This window comes from Syngnathus scovelli, chromosome 18 (genome assembly GCF_024217435.2).
Source record: "Syngnathus scovelli strain Florida chromosome 18, RoL_Ssco_1.2, whole genome shotgun sequence".
Classification (NCBI taxonomy): Eukaryota; Metazoa; Chordata; class Actinopteri; order Syngnathiformes; family Syngnathidae; genus Syngnathus; species Syngnathus scovelli.
In genome coordinates this window covers 6,760,478-6,774,731 of record NC_090864.1, presented here as the reverse complement: position 1 = coordinate 6,774,731, position 14,254 = coordinate 6,760,478, and positions in this window count along the sequence as shown.

Sequence of the window (14,254 nt, the reverse complement as noted above, 5' to 3'; positions counted from 1 at the left end):
GGAGGAATGCGGCATTGTATGCGCACAACAAAAGGAATACTTCTGAAACTTCCTGCTGAGCAGCTGAGCTCTCCAAGCACACAGAAGTCATTCATGTTTCTTTTTTCTTGTTGTTTTTTTTTACTTTTGCACCTGACTCTCAAAGGCGGAAGAAGGTGGAAGAAGAGGAGGAGGAGGAAGGTTGCCGCCGTGCGCCGGTGACAATGTCGCCATTGTTGTGGTTACCGCATTTTCCGGGAACGGCGGTCGGGGGCCTTTATGTTCATTTCGAGCAATCTGCACGCAATTACCGCCGCCGTAAGATGGCAATTATCCCCAATGATATTCATTGTCAGGCGCGTAACCCGCCCGCACGTGGCCTCCACATGGCCGCCCCGCCAGCGAGGCCTCTCCGCGGTCCACCGCGGCCTCCGCCGGGGCCGCTTTCATCGGTCGGCAAGCGTCACTTAACGGCATCTGCAGCCCACCGCGGGAATTCCTAAGGGCGTCTGCTGCGGCCAGCCTTCGTCACTGAGGTTAGCCGCCACGCTTGCCCGACTGCAAGCAGACAATTAGAGGCAGGGCAAAAAATAGACCACCTTCCTTGCCTCTCTGGAGTTCTCGCACTGTTGTCAATGCAGCATAAATAATAATAATCATCATAAACCACAGATTGGACCTGTGGGTTGCCAAAGGCTGTCTGGTTTTTATCGAACGTGTTCTTATTAGTGTTGGGGCTCACAGACGACGAGGCTTCCTGATAGGAAGAACATTTTTTTTGTCTGGGATATTTTCCACCCTCTATGTTCTTGTATGAAAATTGTACAAAAGAGTGGAATTGCCCCTGGAACCTCTGATGGTGGAATCGCCCGTTAGTGATGGCAAAAGTTTGAAGAAGATCAAGGCTCCTCCGTAATCTTCTCAACAACAAACCTCTCATCTTCTCCACTCTTTAGAGCTCTTGTTGAGTTTCATCATTAGCGTCCTCCAAAGAAGCGCTATCAGCCCCCTCCTCCTTTTGTCTCCATCACACTTGAGATGCTCGCTGTTGAAGCTTCAGGATCACAACAAGCCGCCACTTTCTTTCCCGGGTTCGTGAACTTTATGATGTCACACCGACGCTTAATAAGCTTCATCGCTGGCTGGAAGGGGGTCTCACTATTCGGCAGGTAACTTGATAGTCAAAAGGTTATCGAATGGCTTCGAGGATTGTGATGGTGTAAGCCCTTTTTAAGGGAAACCTGAGTTTGAAATGAGATGAAAGTTTATCAGGATCATACTTTGGCCTACATTTAGTTTTGAAAGTCTTAAAAGTCGGGGGGCTCGTTTTTACTTTCTGGACCTGGACTTGACACCTTTGAGAGCGACACAGAGTATGAGTGTCAAACCTACTTGGCTCGTAGGAAAGTAGTAGTTGCAATTTTCCAATGTCGCTTTGTCAGTGAGAGAAAATAAGAATTTCGTCAAGTCGGAACTGCCAAGCCTCTTTCCCATTTTCAGGGATCTATGAAAACCTGTTGACATAAAACCCAGAATTGCAGAGGAGTGCTCGGATCAAAGGTCAGTCGGCAGACGATTACTGGCCAATCTTTCTAAAGTCTTCGGCATTTTTTCGTATGTCAGAGCGAGAACCATGTTTTGTAGGATAAATACATGTTTTTTAAGATTGCTTTTAAAGGCTTTAAAGGCCACAGACCTACTTGGCATCTTCTGCCAGAAGGATATTGAATCCGACCATTCTGCAAAGCGCTGACGAATGCTATCGTAGTTTTTGTTCGGTGTTGGGGCAGGCAAGAGTGCTGTTTTGAAGATAACTCAAAATGGCAAGAAACTCAAAATGGCAAAAAAAAAAAAAATGCTTGAGTCCAACAATCAGACGTTCTCAACCAGCTTCAATTGCTGCGTTGGTCTCACAAGTGATTGAGCAGCGCGGCAGTCAAGTTGTTTCGGTTCCTGTATTTGCAGCAAATCAACTTTGCTGGTGTTTTCTCGTGTGGCGGAGCAAATTGAAGCCAATTTCCCTCACGTTGGCGAGCAAATCAGGCCAGCTTGTTCAAATCAAGTCGTGTGTTTGCTGACTAAAATAAGCAAAAGACCGCCGCGGTGTTTTGAAAGGACACACGCACGCGTTAAGCTAGCGAGGCTATGCACATGGAAGGCTATCGATTTTGCTGATGGCGGCCGTTTGTAAGAATTAACCGGCTGATTGGATGACGATTGGGAGTAAATTCCAATGACCTCGCGTTCGGGCTCGCCGAGATGAAAGCACACACAAACAGGAAGCCAAAAACGTTGATAAACATTTTGATTCTTTGATTTACACAATCACGGCTACACGTGACGTTACGTTACTCGACATTCCGATGGCTGCACAACACACACGCAACGAGGCAACGTGTCATTTATCAGTCAAGCGTGCCACCGGTAACCGTGTTTCCCATTAAGCTTAATTGGTTGCCATGCCGACGACAGTGCTTATTTAGAAGCTAATGCTGCGGAATTCTTGCTTTCCTCGTACCGTTGTCACGTTTCCATCCACGTTTTTTTTTTTTTTTTTTTTTACTCACAGGATCAATCTGAAGTTGTTGGAAAAAGGGACACGAGAATTTGCTGAAGTCTTGTTTATAAAAGAGAAGTTGCACTTGGAATAGCAAAGTAGAATGTGTGTTTGAGTGGGAGGGGCAAGCACTATTTTCATTGGTGGAGGCGGCACTTCATTGCACTACATGTTTTTTTGTTAAATCGTTGAATATTCATCATTCTATTGTATAAATCCAATTGAGTACATCCATTCAATAAAAACATCACTTGACCTAGCAGAGCAGATAAGAGTGGAGGCGTTAACAATCGACCTGGGATATTGTGGATCTAACTAAACACACCTCAGTACACAATTGACTTATTTATTCGCCACAAAGGTTATTGGAAAGACCTCTTCAATAACAATTAACTGTAATGAGCCGAAAGGCAAACACGTTAGAACTGTTGATTGTTTTTTTATTTATTTATGATGCCGCAATTATTTATTTGATTCGAGGCACGCCCGAAGCCAGCGCCAGCTTCTCTTGATCGGTGTCATTGAGTAAGTTCTCAACGTAGTATTACTCAGTGTTTCCCAACCTTTATTCATTCACGGCATACCTTTTCATTGGAAAAAAAATTCCAGGCACACCACCAACAAAAATCCGTTAAGTGTTACACCAGCTTCTATATTAAAATCAGTTATATTACAACAAAAGACGTAAAGTTCTATTCCTATATATGTATGGAGAGACGAATAATTGAATAAGAATAGATACTAAATATTCTTTAAATTCTATTTCTTTTGTAAATGAAAGTGACAGTTTTTGAAAAAAGGTTTTAGACAGTGTAAGGAATAAACTATTGAAAGTGATTGTGATCAAAATCCAAAAGAATCAATATGGCTTTGTTTACTGTTTTAGACTAGCTCCATAAAATATTGTGACATTAAGAACAAAGTCACTTTTAAAGACGCTAGTGATGTGCATTCCAGTTCTTTTAAGTGAACTGAATCTTTAGAATCAGTTCATTCAATAGATTCATTCAAACGAATCGTTCAACGAATCGTCCCCCCCACACACACACACAGACACACAGAACACGAAGTTGCGTCACTGACTCGTCTCGTTCGTGAACGGGAAAATACGTCACTGACTCGTAAAGTCCCTCCTCCATCTATCCTCGCTGCTGATTAGTCGTTCGCGAAGATTCACGAGTGAGTGACAGACAGCATTGCTGCTGTACCAGCCAACACACGTTATGCGGACATTGATGTTTTAATTTTGTATTTGATGGGTTATAGTTTATGGTGTTATTATTCCGAATGTGTTTGAATAAAAGGTTGATAAAAAAAACGTTATGCCGACATTTGTTATTTTGTGGGACACCAACTCATATAACAACGTAAAACACACACACACATAATATATATATATATACATATTGTCATATAAAGCAGTTAACCAAATGTCTGATTTTTGTTTTGATTGGCGAATATAAATACAAGGGTTAGGGTTAGTGAACGAATCACTTCCTAAAGTGATTCGTTCTTTTTTCAGTTCATATGACTTCAACCAGTAGGTGTCGGTAATGCGCATTGAAGCTGGTGCCACCTTGCCGTAAATCAAAACGAAGAAGAAAATGACATAACTTCCCGTTCACGAACGATTCGTGAGTTGCATTTCCGTTCAGCAACTGAACGTATCTGTGAGTGAACGAGTCAGTGAGTGAGTGATTTGCATTTCCAGTTCATCGAGGGAACGGATCAGCGAGGGAACGAATCCTGACTTTCCCGTTCGCGAACGAGTTAATGGGTGAACTGCCTTCCCGTGCATCAACGGATCAACGAATCAGTCAGTGAATGTGTTGCGTCTCCTGGCGTGAACTATGGAAGCCAGAATGTCCATTTACGATTTGCCAAGGAAAGAAAGAACCACTCACTCAAACACCACTTCTTTTATGCACGTTTTCTCCAAGCTAACGGCTAACCTTATTGCATGAAGGGATGCGCCGTTATGCAACAACCGGGAGATTATGCTTCTCTTTGGGTAATCTTGATATTAAAACACTTGTAGTAGTTTTTAAATAACGTGTATGCATATATACGCCTAAATATTGTTATCCCATATATCTAGTGCAATTTCACATTGGATTGCTGGTTTGAAATTTACTTTTATTATTATTATTGTAATAAACATTTATGTTAAAACTTGTCTGGTGTTTTATTCCTTGTTTTTAAACTCGCCAATTAAAACAAAAATCAGACATCCGGTTAACTGCTTTATGACAACATGTGTAGGTATACCTCATGGACACATCAATAAGTACTCTACACGAGATAAAAAAAAAAAAAAAAAGAATAAATAAATAAAGGGTTAATTGCACAATAAAAGTACATTCAAGCAGTTTCTCACACCTGGGATCGAACCAAGATCTTATTGAGCAAGAGCCCGTGACACTAACCAGTCGGCTGTTTCAACATGTCAGGCTGTGGTCTTATGCGCTGTTTTGTACTAGTGATGAGCATCACAGGCCAATAGGGAAAAAGCTTAAGCGAAAGTGAAAAGTGCCACACCCGCCCTCACCCCCACCTCCTGATTGGCTGTTTGAGCTGTGACATCACACTCCATTAGGTACACCGCCATTTTCAAGTGTACTTAATAACAGGCCACTTTATTAGGGAAATATCATGGTCAAAGGTCACAGGTGTCAAGCTCTAGTCCTCGGGGCCGCATTCCAACATGTTTTCCAAGATTCACCTCGTGTATTTCTCTAATAAAGTGGTCTGTTATTAGGTACACTTGAAAATGGCGGTGTACCTAATGGAGTGTCCGTGTGATTCCCTCGTTAAGTGCACCTGCGTGAAAAGTTTTAGCTCCCGAGAACATGAAAATGAGCTAAATCTTTTCACGCAGGTGTGTTTAACGAGGGTAACTTGGAAAACATATTGGAACGCGGCCCCGAGGACTAGAGCTTGACACCTGTGAACTTCGACCATGATATTTCCCTAATAAAGTGGCCTGTTATTAGGTACACTTGAAAATGGCGGTGTACCTAATGGAGTGTCCGTGTGATTCCCTCGTTAAGTGCAGGTGCGTGAAAACTTTTAGCTCCTTTTGAACGTGAAAGAAGCTAAAACTTTTCACGCACCTGCGCTTAACGAGGGTCACTTGGAAAACATATTGGAACGCGGCCCCGAGGACTAGAGCTTGACACCTGTGAACTTCGACCATGATATTTCCCTAATAAAGTGGCCTGTTATTAGGTACACTTGAAAATGGCGGTGTACCTAATGGAGTGTCCATGTGATTCCCTCGTTAAGTGCACCTGCGTGAAAAGTTTTAGCTCCCGAGAACATGAAAATGAGCTAAATCTTTTCACGCAGGTGTGTTTAACGAGGGTAACTTGTAAAACATATTGGAACGCGGCCCCGAGGAATAGAGCTTGACACCTGTGAACTTTGACCATGATATTTCCCTAATAAAGTGGCCTGTTATTAGGTACACTTGAAAATGGCGGTGTACCTAATGAAGTGTCCATGTGATTCCCTCGTTAAGTGCACCTGCGTGAAAAGTTTTAGCTCAGAGAACATGAAAATGAGCTAAATCTTTTCACGCAGGTGTGTTTAACGAGGGTAACTTGGAAAACATATTGGAATGCGGCCCTGAGGACTAGAGCTTGACACCTGTGACCTTTGACCATGATATTTCCCTAATAAATATATATTAGTGCCTGTTATTAGGTACACTTTAAAATGGTGGTGTACCTAATGGAGTGTCCAGTGATGTCACAGCTCAAACAGCCAATCAGGAGGTGGGTGTGAGGGCGGGTGTGGCACTTTTCACTTTCACTTAAGCTTTTTCCCTATTGGCCTGTGATGCACATCACAAGTACAAAACAGTACATACAACTGTAGCCTGAAATGTTGACATAGCCGACTGGTTAGTGACATGGGCTCTTGCTCACTAAGATCTTGGTTCGATCCCAAGTGTGAGGAAATGCTTTTATTGTGCAATTAACCCTTTATTTATTTATTTGTTCTTTTTTTTACCTCGTGTAGTGTACCTATTGAATTGTCCATGAGGTGTACCTACACATGTTGTCATGTAAATCAGTTAACCAAATGTCTGATTTTTATGTTTTAATTGGCGAATATAAAAACAAGGAATAAAACACCAGACAAGTTTTAACAAATGTTTATTACAATAATAATAATAAAAGTACATTTCAAAGCAGAAATCCAATGTGAAATTGCAGTAGATATATTGGATAACAATATTTAGGGATATATATGCATAGACGTTATTTAAAAACTACTACAAGTGTTATAAAATCGAGATTGCCCAAAGAGAAGCATAATCTCCCCGTTGTTGCATAACGGCGCATCCCTTCATGCAATAAAGTTAGCCGTAAGCTTGGAGAAAACGTGCATAAAAGAAGTGGTGTTTGAGTGAGTGATTCTTTCTTCCCTTGGCAAATCGTAAATGGACATTCCGGCTTCCATAATTCACGCCAGGAGACGCAACACATTCACCGACTGATCCGTTGATCCGTTGATGCACGGGAAGGCAGTTCACCCATTAACTCGTTCGCGAACGGGAAAGTCAAGATTCGTTCCCTCACTGATCCATTCACGCGATGAACTGGAAATGCAAATCACTCACTCACTGACTCGTTCACTCACAGATCCGTTCAGTTGCTGAACGGGAAATGCAATTCACGACTCGTTCGTGAACGGGAAGTTATGTCATTTTCTTCTTCGTTTTGATTTACGGCTTGGTGGCAGCAGCTTCAACGCGCATTACCGGCACCTACTGGTTGAAGCCATATGAACTGAAAAAAGAACGAATCACTTTAGGAAGTGATTTGTTCACTCTCGTTCACTGAAAACAAAATCGTCCCTTTGAACGAATCGTTCTTTCACGAGCCAACACGAACAGTAACACACACATAAATTGAGTATGTGCCGATGCCACAACATGAAATCTCAAGATTCTCTGATTTGCCACGCATGCACGATTAGCAAGTGGCTGCCCAGGCTTTGCGCTAACTGCCCTGTGGTGTGCCGCGGCACACTGGTTGGGAAACACTTGTATAACTAAACTGAACTGTAACAAGTTACTCGTTTCTCTCTGCCCAGGTTGTTGTGGAGAGAGAACACATTCATATTACATAACATATTCACCACAATAATTAGCCTTGGGTTTGGGAAACATAACACAACGCTTTCCTTGAGGGAACGTGTCCATAAATGAGGAATCAGATGTACGCCGCTAATGATGAGGGCTCGCTCTGAGCCAGAAAATGCCAGGGCCTAATTTCTGTGCCAGTCCAGCCTTATCTGAGGCTAAACAATGTCATCCTTGTTGCCCGCCCGCCCGCCGCCTTCACCTGCGGACTAATTATCTGACTGTGAAGTCAGATAATTAGCAGAACGGCACACCACGCATTCTGTTCGCCTCTCATTAGAGGCGCCAGCCGGCTTTTGTCGCTGTCAGATTTCAATACGCCTATTAGATCATTTCAGTCTATAGACTAAATCAACCGTTTTTGCGCGATGTGTCAGAAATATTTTCCAGGACCGGCCTTTATATAAATAAATAATATATTTATATAAATAAAGGATACATCTATACAATTTATATAAATATATAAATAAGATGAAATAAAATGATATGACTGGCATAAAAACAAGTTTTTTTTTTTTAAGGAGAGACGAGCGTCTTGACCTGAATTAATTGATCGTCGATAAAAAAAAAATATATATATATATATATATATATATATATATATATATATATATATATATATATATATATACTTTTTTTTTTTTTTCCTGTGCGGCTTGGCGGCCCGGTACCAAGTGACCCACGGACCGGTACCAGTCCGCGGCCCGGCGGTTGGGGACCCCCGGACTAAATACATGAGTCGGACTTGTATTGGAGTTCGATTTTCCTTTGTTTGCTCTCTTTGATATATATGACGCAAAACACTCCAACAATACACGATAATCCGTTTATATAAAAAATGCACCACATTTGTTGAACTGGTCTAAACATATAGCCACTTTTGTAGCTAGCTCAGTTAGCTAGCAAATTGCTATTCGTTGTGATTGACACAATTGGGAGCAGATATGAACGGAGATGTTGTACTTTTTACTCGGAAGTATTTGTCAGCTATTTTTGAAGCCTCTTTGCGATGTGTTAACTTTGTTTTATTGCCGCATGAATATTTTATGTTAAGTCAGATAAGAGCTTGTTTTCCCTCCTAGGCGATAAATTCAGTGTCAAATTACGCACTTAATTTTTTGGGTGGGATTTCAACACGGCCTTCCTTTATTGGTTGGCAATGGTGAAGTGTGTTTTTTCACCAAACACACCCACATGTTAAGCAAATGTGCTTGTGTGTGAACAGGTGGCACTGAGTCGGTGACGCTATAACACTCGATTTGTGAACCATCTGACGATATGAGTGCACCTGGGTGTTTTAACGTGAACAATGTATATGTGCTATGTTGTCCTGTTCGTTTTTCGAAGGATTTATTAGTAAATGTGCTGTGCAATGTTTTGGGGTCATTTTGAATATGGGGCAAATGTTGCAGTGCCCCACCGCAGCCAACAGCGGGCGCTAAGAGGACAAAAGCTCAGCATTTTTGGCTTATTTTATAATTATGTGAGAGTACCGATTCAGCCCAGTGAGTGTTTGTTTGTTTTATTTAATTGGGCTTTGGGGATGTGAATGTGATTATGCCGCATAATTTCTGCCTAGTAACAAGCAGCTGCTAATGAGTGACAACTATTCTGTTGTTGCTAGCATAAAATGTGTTATTAATTTGGGTTGTTGTGTTGCGGATCATGTCAAAGATTTATTGAAGCTAGAAAGGAACAAAAAACAATCTCCATTAGACTGTAATTATGATTGTGCCACATTAATTCTGCTTAGCAACAAGCAAACCCAAACAACTACGTGACTGCTATTTGTTAATTTGTGTTGTCGTATTACAAATCGTGGCAATTATTTGTTGTAACTCCACGATGGAATACGGGAAACGAAAATAGACAATAATTCAGAAAGTACTAATCATTTTGCCACATTAATTCTGACAAGCAACATGGTGAAAGCGCTCGGTTTGTCTGTCCGTGAGTGTCACGACCACTGGACATCTTGAAACTATGCGTGCCATTGATGATATGAGAATGGGACAAGCCCCCCAGCATGCCCCCCGTGTGTCGGTGTTGCTTTTTCTCTAGCGTCCCCACGTTGACAAGGTTCCTTGCGGGACGGCCCGTTAATGGAGCATCGCACTTAAAAGATGGCGGCGTCTGGTGCCGGCATTCCTTAGGTCGGCCTGAAGTTAATTACCTGCGATTGAACAGTTACTTTCCGCCTCTCTGGGGATGCACATGGGAGAGAGAAGCCACGCGTATCCAGGTCAGTGCCGCAGGAAAACAAATAACCTGTTTGGACTTTTTCCTCATTTAAACCCGCGTGTGTTTGTGCGTGTGTGAGTCATGCATACAGGCAGAGGACTTCCAGCAGGGAAGTCGCCGGAAAGACACACGACCTTAGCGTATACGCGCACCGCTCGCAAACATGCATCATATAAAGAATTTCATCTCAAAATTATTGTCAGGTTGCATTAGTTCACTTTGAATCATGTTTGCTGCTCCCGCATATAATTTCAATCCGGCACACAACTTTTGCCGTTGTCAAAGCGGGTTGTGGAGGACGGCAAAGGTGAAGCTATGAAATTTAATCAGCAAATGTTGCCCGGGTAACATATAAGGCCAGAAACACAAAAGTTTTCAAATCATTCTGGGGGCGAAGATCCTGCTGTCAAATAATACCATTAGTTTGAGCTCCATCGCATTTTCATAAAGTGCTTGTGATGTTGTGAACATTGTGATTCATTTTGTCTCTGTTTGAGTTTATGATAGCATGCTGTCAGAAAGAGCAAAACGGTCATCAAAGGTAATCATTCTTTAAGTGAGCGGCATAAAAGCCGAGCTGAGTCATCACAAGTTATGCCGTTGCCATGGAGACACGGTCACATCTCTTTTCAGCCTATACGCCGTCTTGGAGTCGCACGTCGAGCAAACGAGGGCAAGCGGAAGGAATTTGGAGCGCCAAAGGATGAGGGATTAAAAATAATAATAATAAAATAAAGACTGGCCTGGAGCCAGGGAGAATTTATATGGCCGGAGGGGCGATGATGGGGTGGGATGATGGGAGGATAAAAGAGGGGAGCGGCGGCGGTGAGGGGGGTTGGTGATATTTATCCCCGAGCATCCGGCGAGTGTGCAACGAAGCTTGCCTTGCGCACTGTCACGACGCCGCGCGGCTTTTAATAGGAACACGGCTTAAGCGGCCCTTACATCTCTCCTTTCACTTCCACTTGTCACTCACTAATCCCTCTGTCAAGTGTAATGCTGCCGGATTAGCGGCGCAACCTCGGATCCTCAAATTATCATTACAACCCTACTCCCAATGAAAAAACACTGAATATTGCTGCTAATAGGAAGAGAATTATGTAAAACCAAAAGAAAAAAAAAAAAAAGGCCAAGCCCCCAGACTCCCCTCAACATTTGGCGGAATTCATCATGTCACTTGATCAAGTACAAGTGGTAGCCGCGCAGATTAGCATGTCGCTAAATTGATGTCCAACCGGATGAGAACAAACGACAAGCGCTTGAATGTACCACATCGTAGAGGGATTTGTTCGCAGCGTCCAGTCGGCGTCCATCTGCACCGCTAATCCCCCACCACTATCCCGAACCCGACTCCACGGACTCCTAACGAAGGTCATCACGCCGTCCAAAAACCTTTTCGGACTCACCAACTTCAAATTGGAGGTTAAAGCCACGATTAGGGGTTCAAACAAGTTTGAGGTTCAAGTCTGGTTTAGGGTTGGAGTTTGAAAAAAGATGGCTGTGTCAGGATATGCTTTCAAAACTGGGTTTAGATTCTCAAATCACTTTCAAGCCAATTAAGGCTCGAAACCTGTTCAAGGCTCATTTCGTGAAGTCACAATGAGAGAGAGAAGTTTCTCAAGAAGAAATGTAGCAGAGACTAAAGACTTTTTTTATTTTAATGAGGTCTCATTAGGTGTGTGATGAATGTGACTCAATTTATGATGTGCTTAATTGGAAGACTTAGAAGCGGGCGGGAAATAATCAATAGGATCTCCTTCCAGCCGCGGCCGGCCGAGCGGCGCTCTAAACAGTCTGCTGAGAGATCGATGCGCCGACGCCGATCAATGTAAACATCCCCAAAATAAGCAAATCAGCTGCGTCATTTCCACCACGTCTCTCGTGAATAGTCTGTGTTTTCCCGCTTCAACAGCTGATGATCACAAGTATCCCTTGCAGGTTTGACCTCGATATGCTGAAAATTCAGGAAGCAGAAGAAAAAAAAAAAGCTTTTGTCCTCCGGACGCCTCCGGGGTCTGCAAAGTCACAGGATAAACCAGACCAAAAAGGCCAATGATATTTTTCTACGAGCTGCGTGATGATGGATGGAGCAGATAAGAGCAAGCAGAACTGAAGCCAGTTAACCATTTTTTCTTTTGCATTAGGAACGCAGCTTTTGACCTTGACATCACGTCTGCGAGAATGCTTTTGTCCAGTCGAGCAAATATCTGCCAGACGTCAGCCAGAACCGACTGAAAGCAGATGGCCGTTTTGCTTCCTTGATCACCATGTCAAACCAGATTCAGTCTGGATTTGATTCCGTTTGTCCAACGACCCTACCAAATGAAAAGATTGAGCCACTCTCATCTCATCGAAGGGAATCAACTCAAAACTTTTCATCCAGATTGGGTCCAAATTTCTGGCCCTGCTGTCGGAAAGGCCGTATTGGATGACGATAGTTTTGGCAGATGTTGAATGAAAGTCTGGAATCTTGAAGTCAGACCAGACAGGATATTCATCAAATTTGAAAAGATCCCCAGTTTAAAATTTGCATTTCTTGACCTGGGACACGTTAGCATTGAGAGCAAGTACCTTTGACTTAATTATTGATGAAGTCATGTTCATCCAGCCCAAGCCAAAGGTGCTCAGCGTGCACATGCCGTCCTCGGGGAGAGAAAGTAAAAAGCCAGCCGGGCGCCGGAGATGAGCACTTCCCGTCAAGACGAGCGGGACGACACGGTGACCCTCCCGTGAGGCGGCGCTGGCAGAAAGAAGAAAGGAGAGGAAAAGAATGTAAGTGTGTGCATCTGGAAGGCATCATAAATCACAGCGCTCGCGGCAGGCGGCACAATTGCGCCGCGAGGGCGCGCCGAGGCCGCCGCCGCCATCCCAACCTCCTCCTGAGCCAAGAAGTGGAACACCAAAATAAGACAACACCCTCCCAAGATTCCTAAAGCCGATTCCACCAAGCCTAAATGTCACGCAGACAAAATGCGTCATCAAATTAACACCTTGGAAAAATTAAAAGAAAAGTATATGCATTATAAATCAGATTCTAATTAGCCTTCTGGCTTTATTAAATTTTTTTAAACCGTATTTTGTTAAAAGAAAAAAAACATGTTGATAAATGAAAGTGTTTTACAGTGACCCTGGTGAAGACGCTTATTTGTCCTTCAGGAAAAGAGAAGAACAAAGTTAAAGGAATTTAATTTTCGTGGTCTATTTTGGGGGGGATTGGGGGGCTGACCCATGAGTGCCGTTGCTAAGAAACAAACACGACAGGGAAGGTTAAAACACGGCCTGTCTGCGCCATCAATAGAGGAAAGATGGTGGGCAGCAGGGTGACCCTGGAAAAGACGATTTGTGTTTGCTTGATTTCATCCGGGACAATTTGTTTATTATTTTTCCACCGATCTGGATCAGCCCCGAAATTCGGCCTCGGACGGACTGAGGTTGTCTATTTATTTTAAGATCAAATGTTTTAATTTTGGTGTGAACGTAGAAGGTAACGTCCCCAAGCGACTCTGGCAAACGATCAATTGAGTTGTTTTTGTTTTCACGCATCTCTAAATCTTGACTTCATTATGGCATGCATTACGCAACTTAATGACTTTTCTTTCTTGCGATAATAGCGTTCCTTATCTTGTCATCGGGAAATAACACTTTCCAAAGGAATCACACCTTCGCCGCCTGATCCTCACCGCCGATAAGCACACATGTAATTACATTTTAGAATTTCATTAAAAAAAACGAATAGTCGTAGCTTGTTGTGATCCCATTGCATTAATTAAGCTTAAGACTTGTTAGAACGTCGACACGGCTTCGGCGGGCGTGGCTTACTAAGTTGATCAACACTAAAATGTTTGACTTTCCCCTTGTCAAAGTTCGCAGCTCCGTGTTTACATAACAAGAAAATATCCGAGCACACAAGAGCAAGGTTGCAAATTATTGGAAACGTCACGAGAGGCTCCAACCTCATTTCCATTCCAACTTGTTCGGCTCGTAAACATTTTATTTGTAGTCCACTAAGAGAGCGCTTAAGAGTTTGTTCCATGTATATGTCCTCACACACGCAAACGCGCACACACACACACACATGCAGAAGAGATTAGAGGGCAGTAATCTGGTGGAGGCAATGTGCGCCGGATGAAGCAATGATGAGCTGCATTAGTTTGATTACTCTCCATCCCCGCAGTTTACATGTTGGGCCTCTAATCTGATTTCTGGCCGGCACGCCCGCGCCTCCTCACCCCATCATCAGCCTCCCAAAATGAAAGCAGTTCAACTGTAAACATCACTAAAGACACAAACAAAGTCATCGACCCGCGCCCCCTCCCCAAACATCA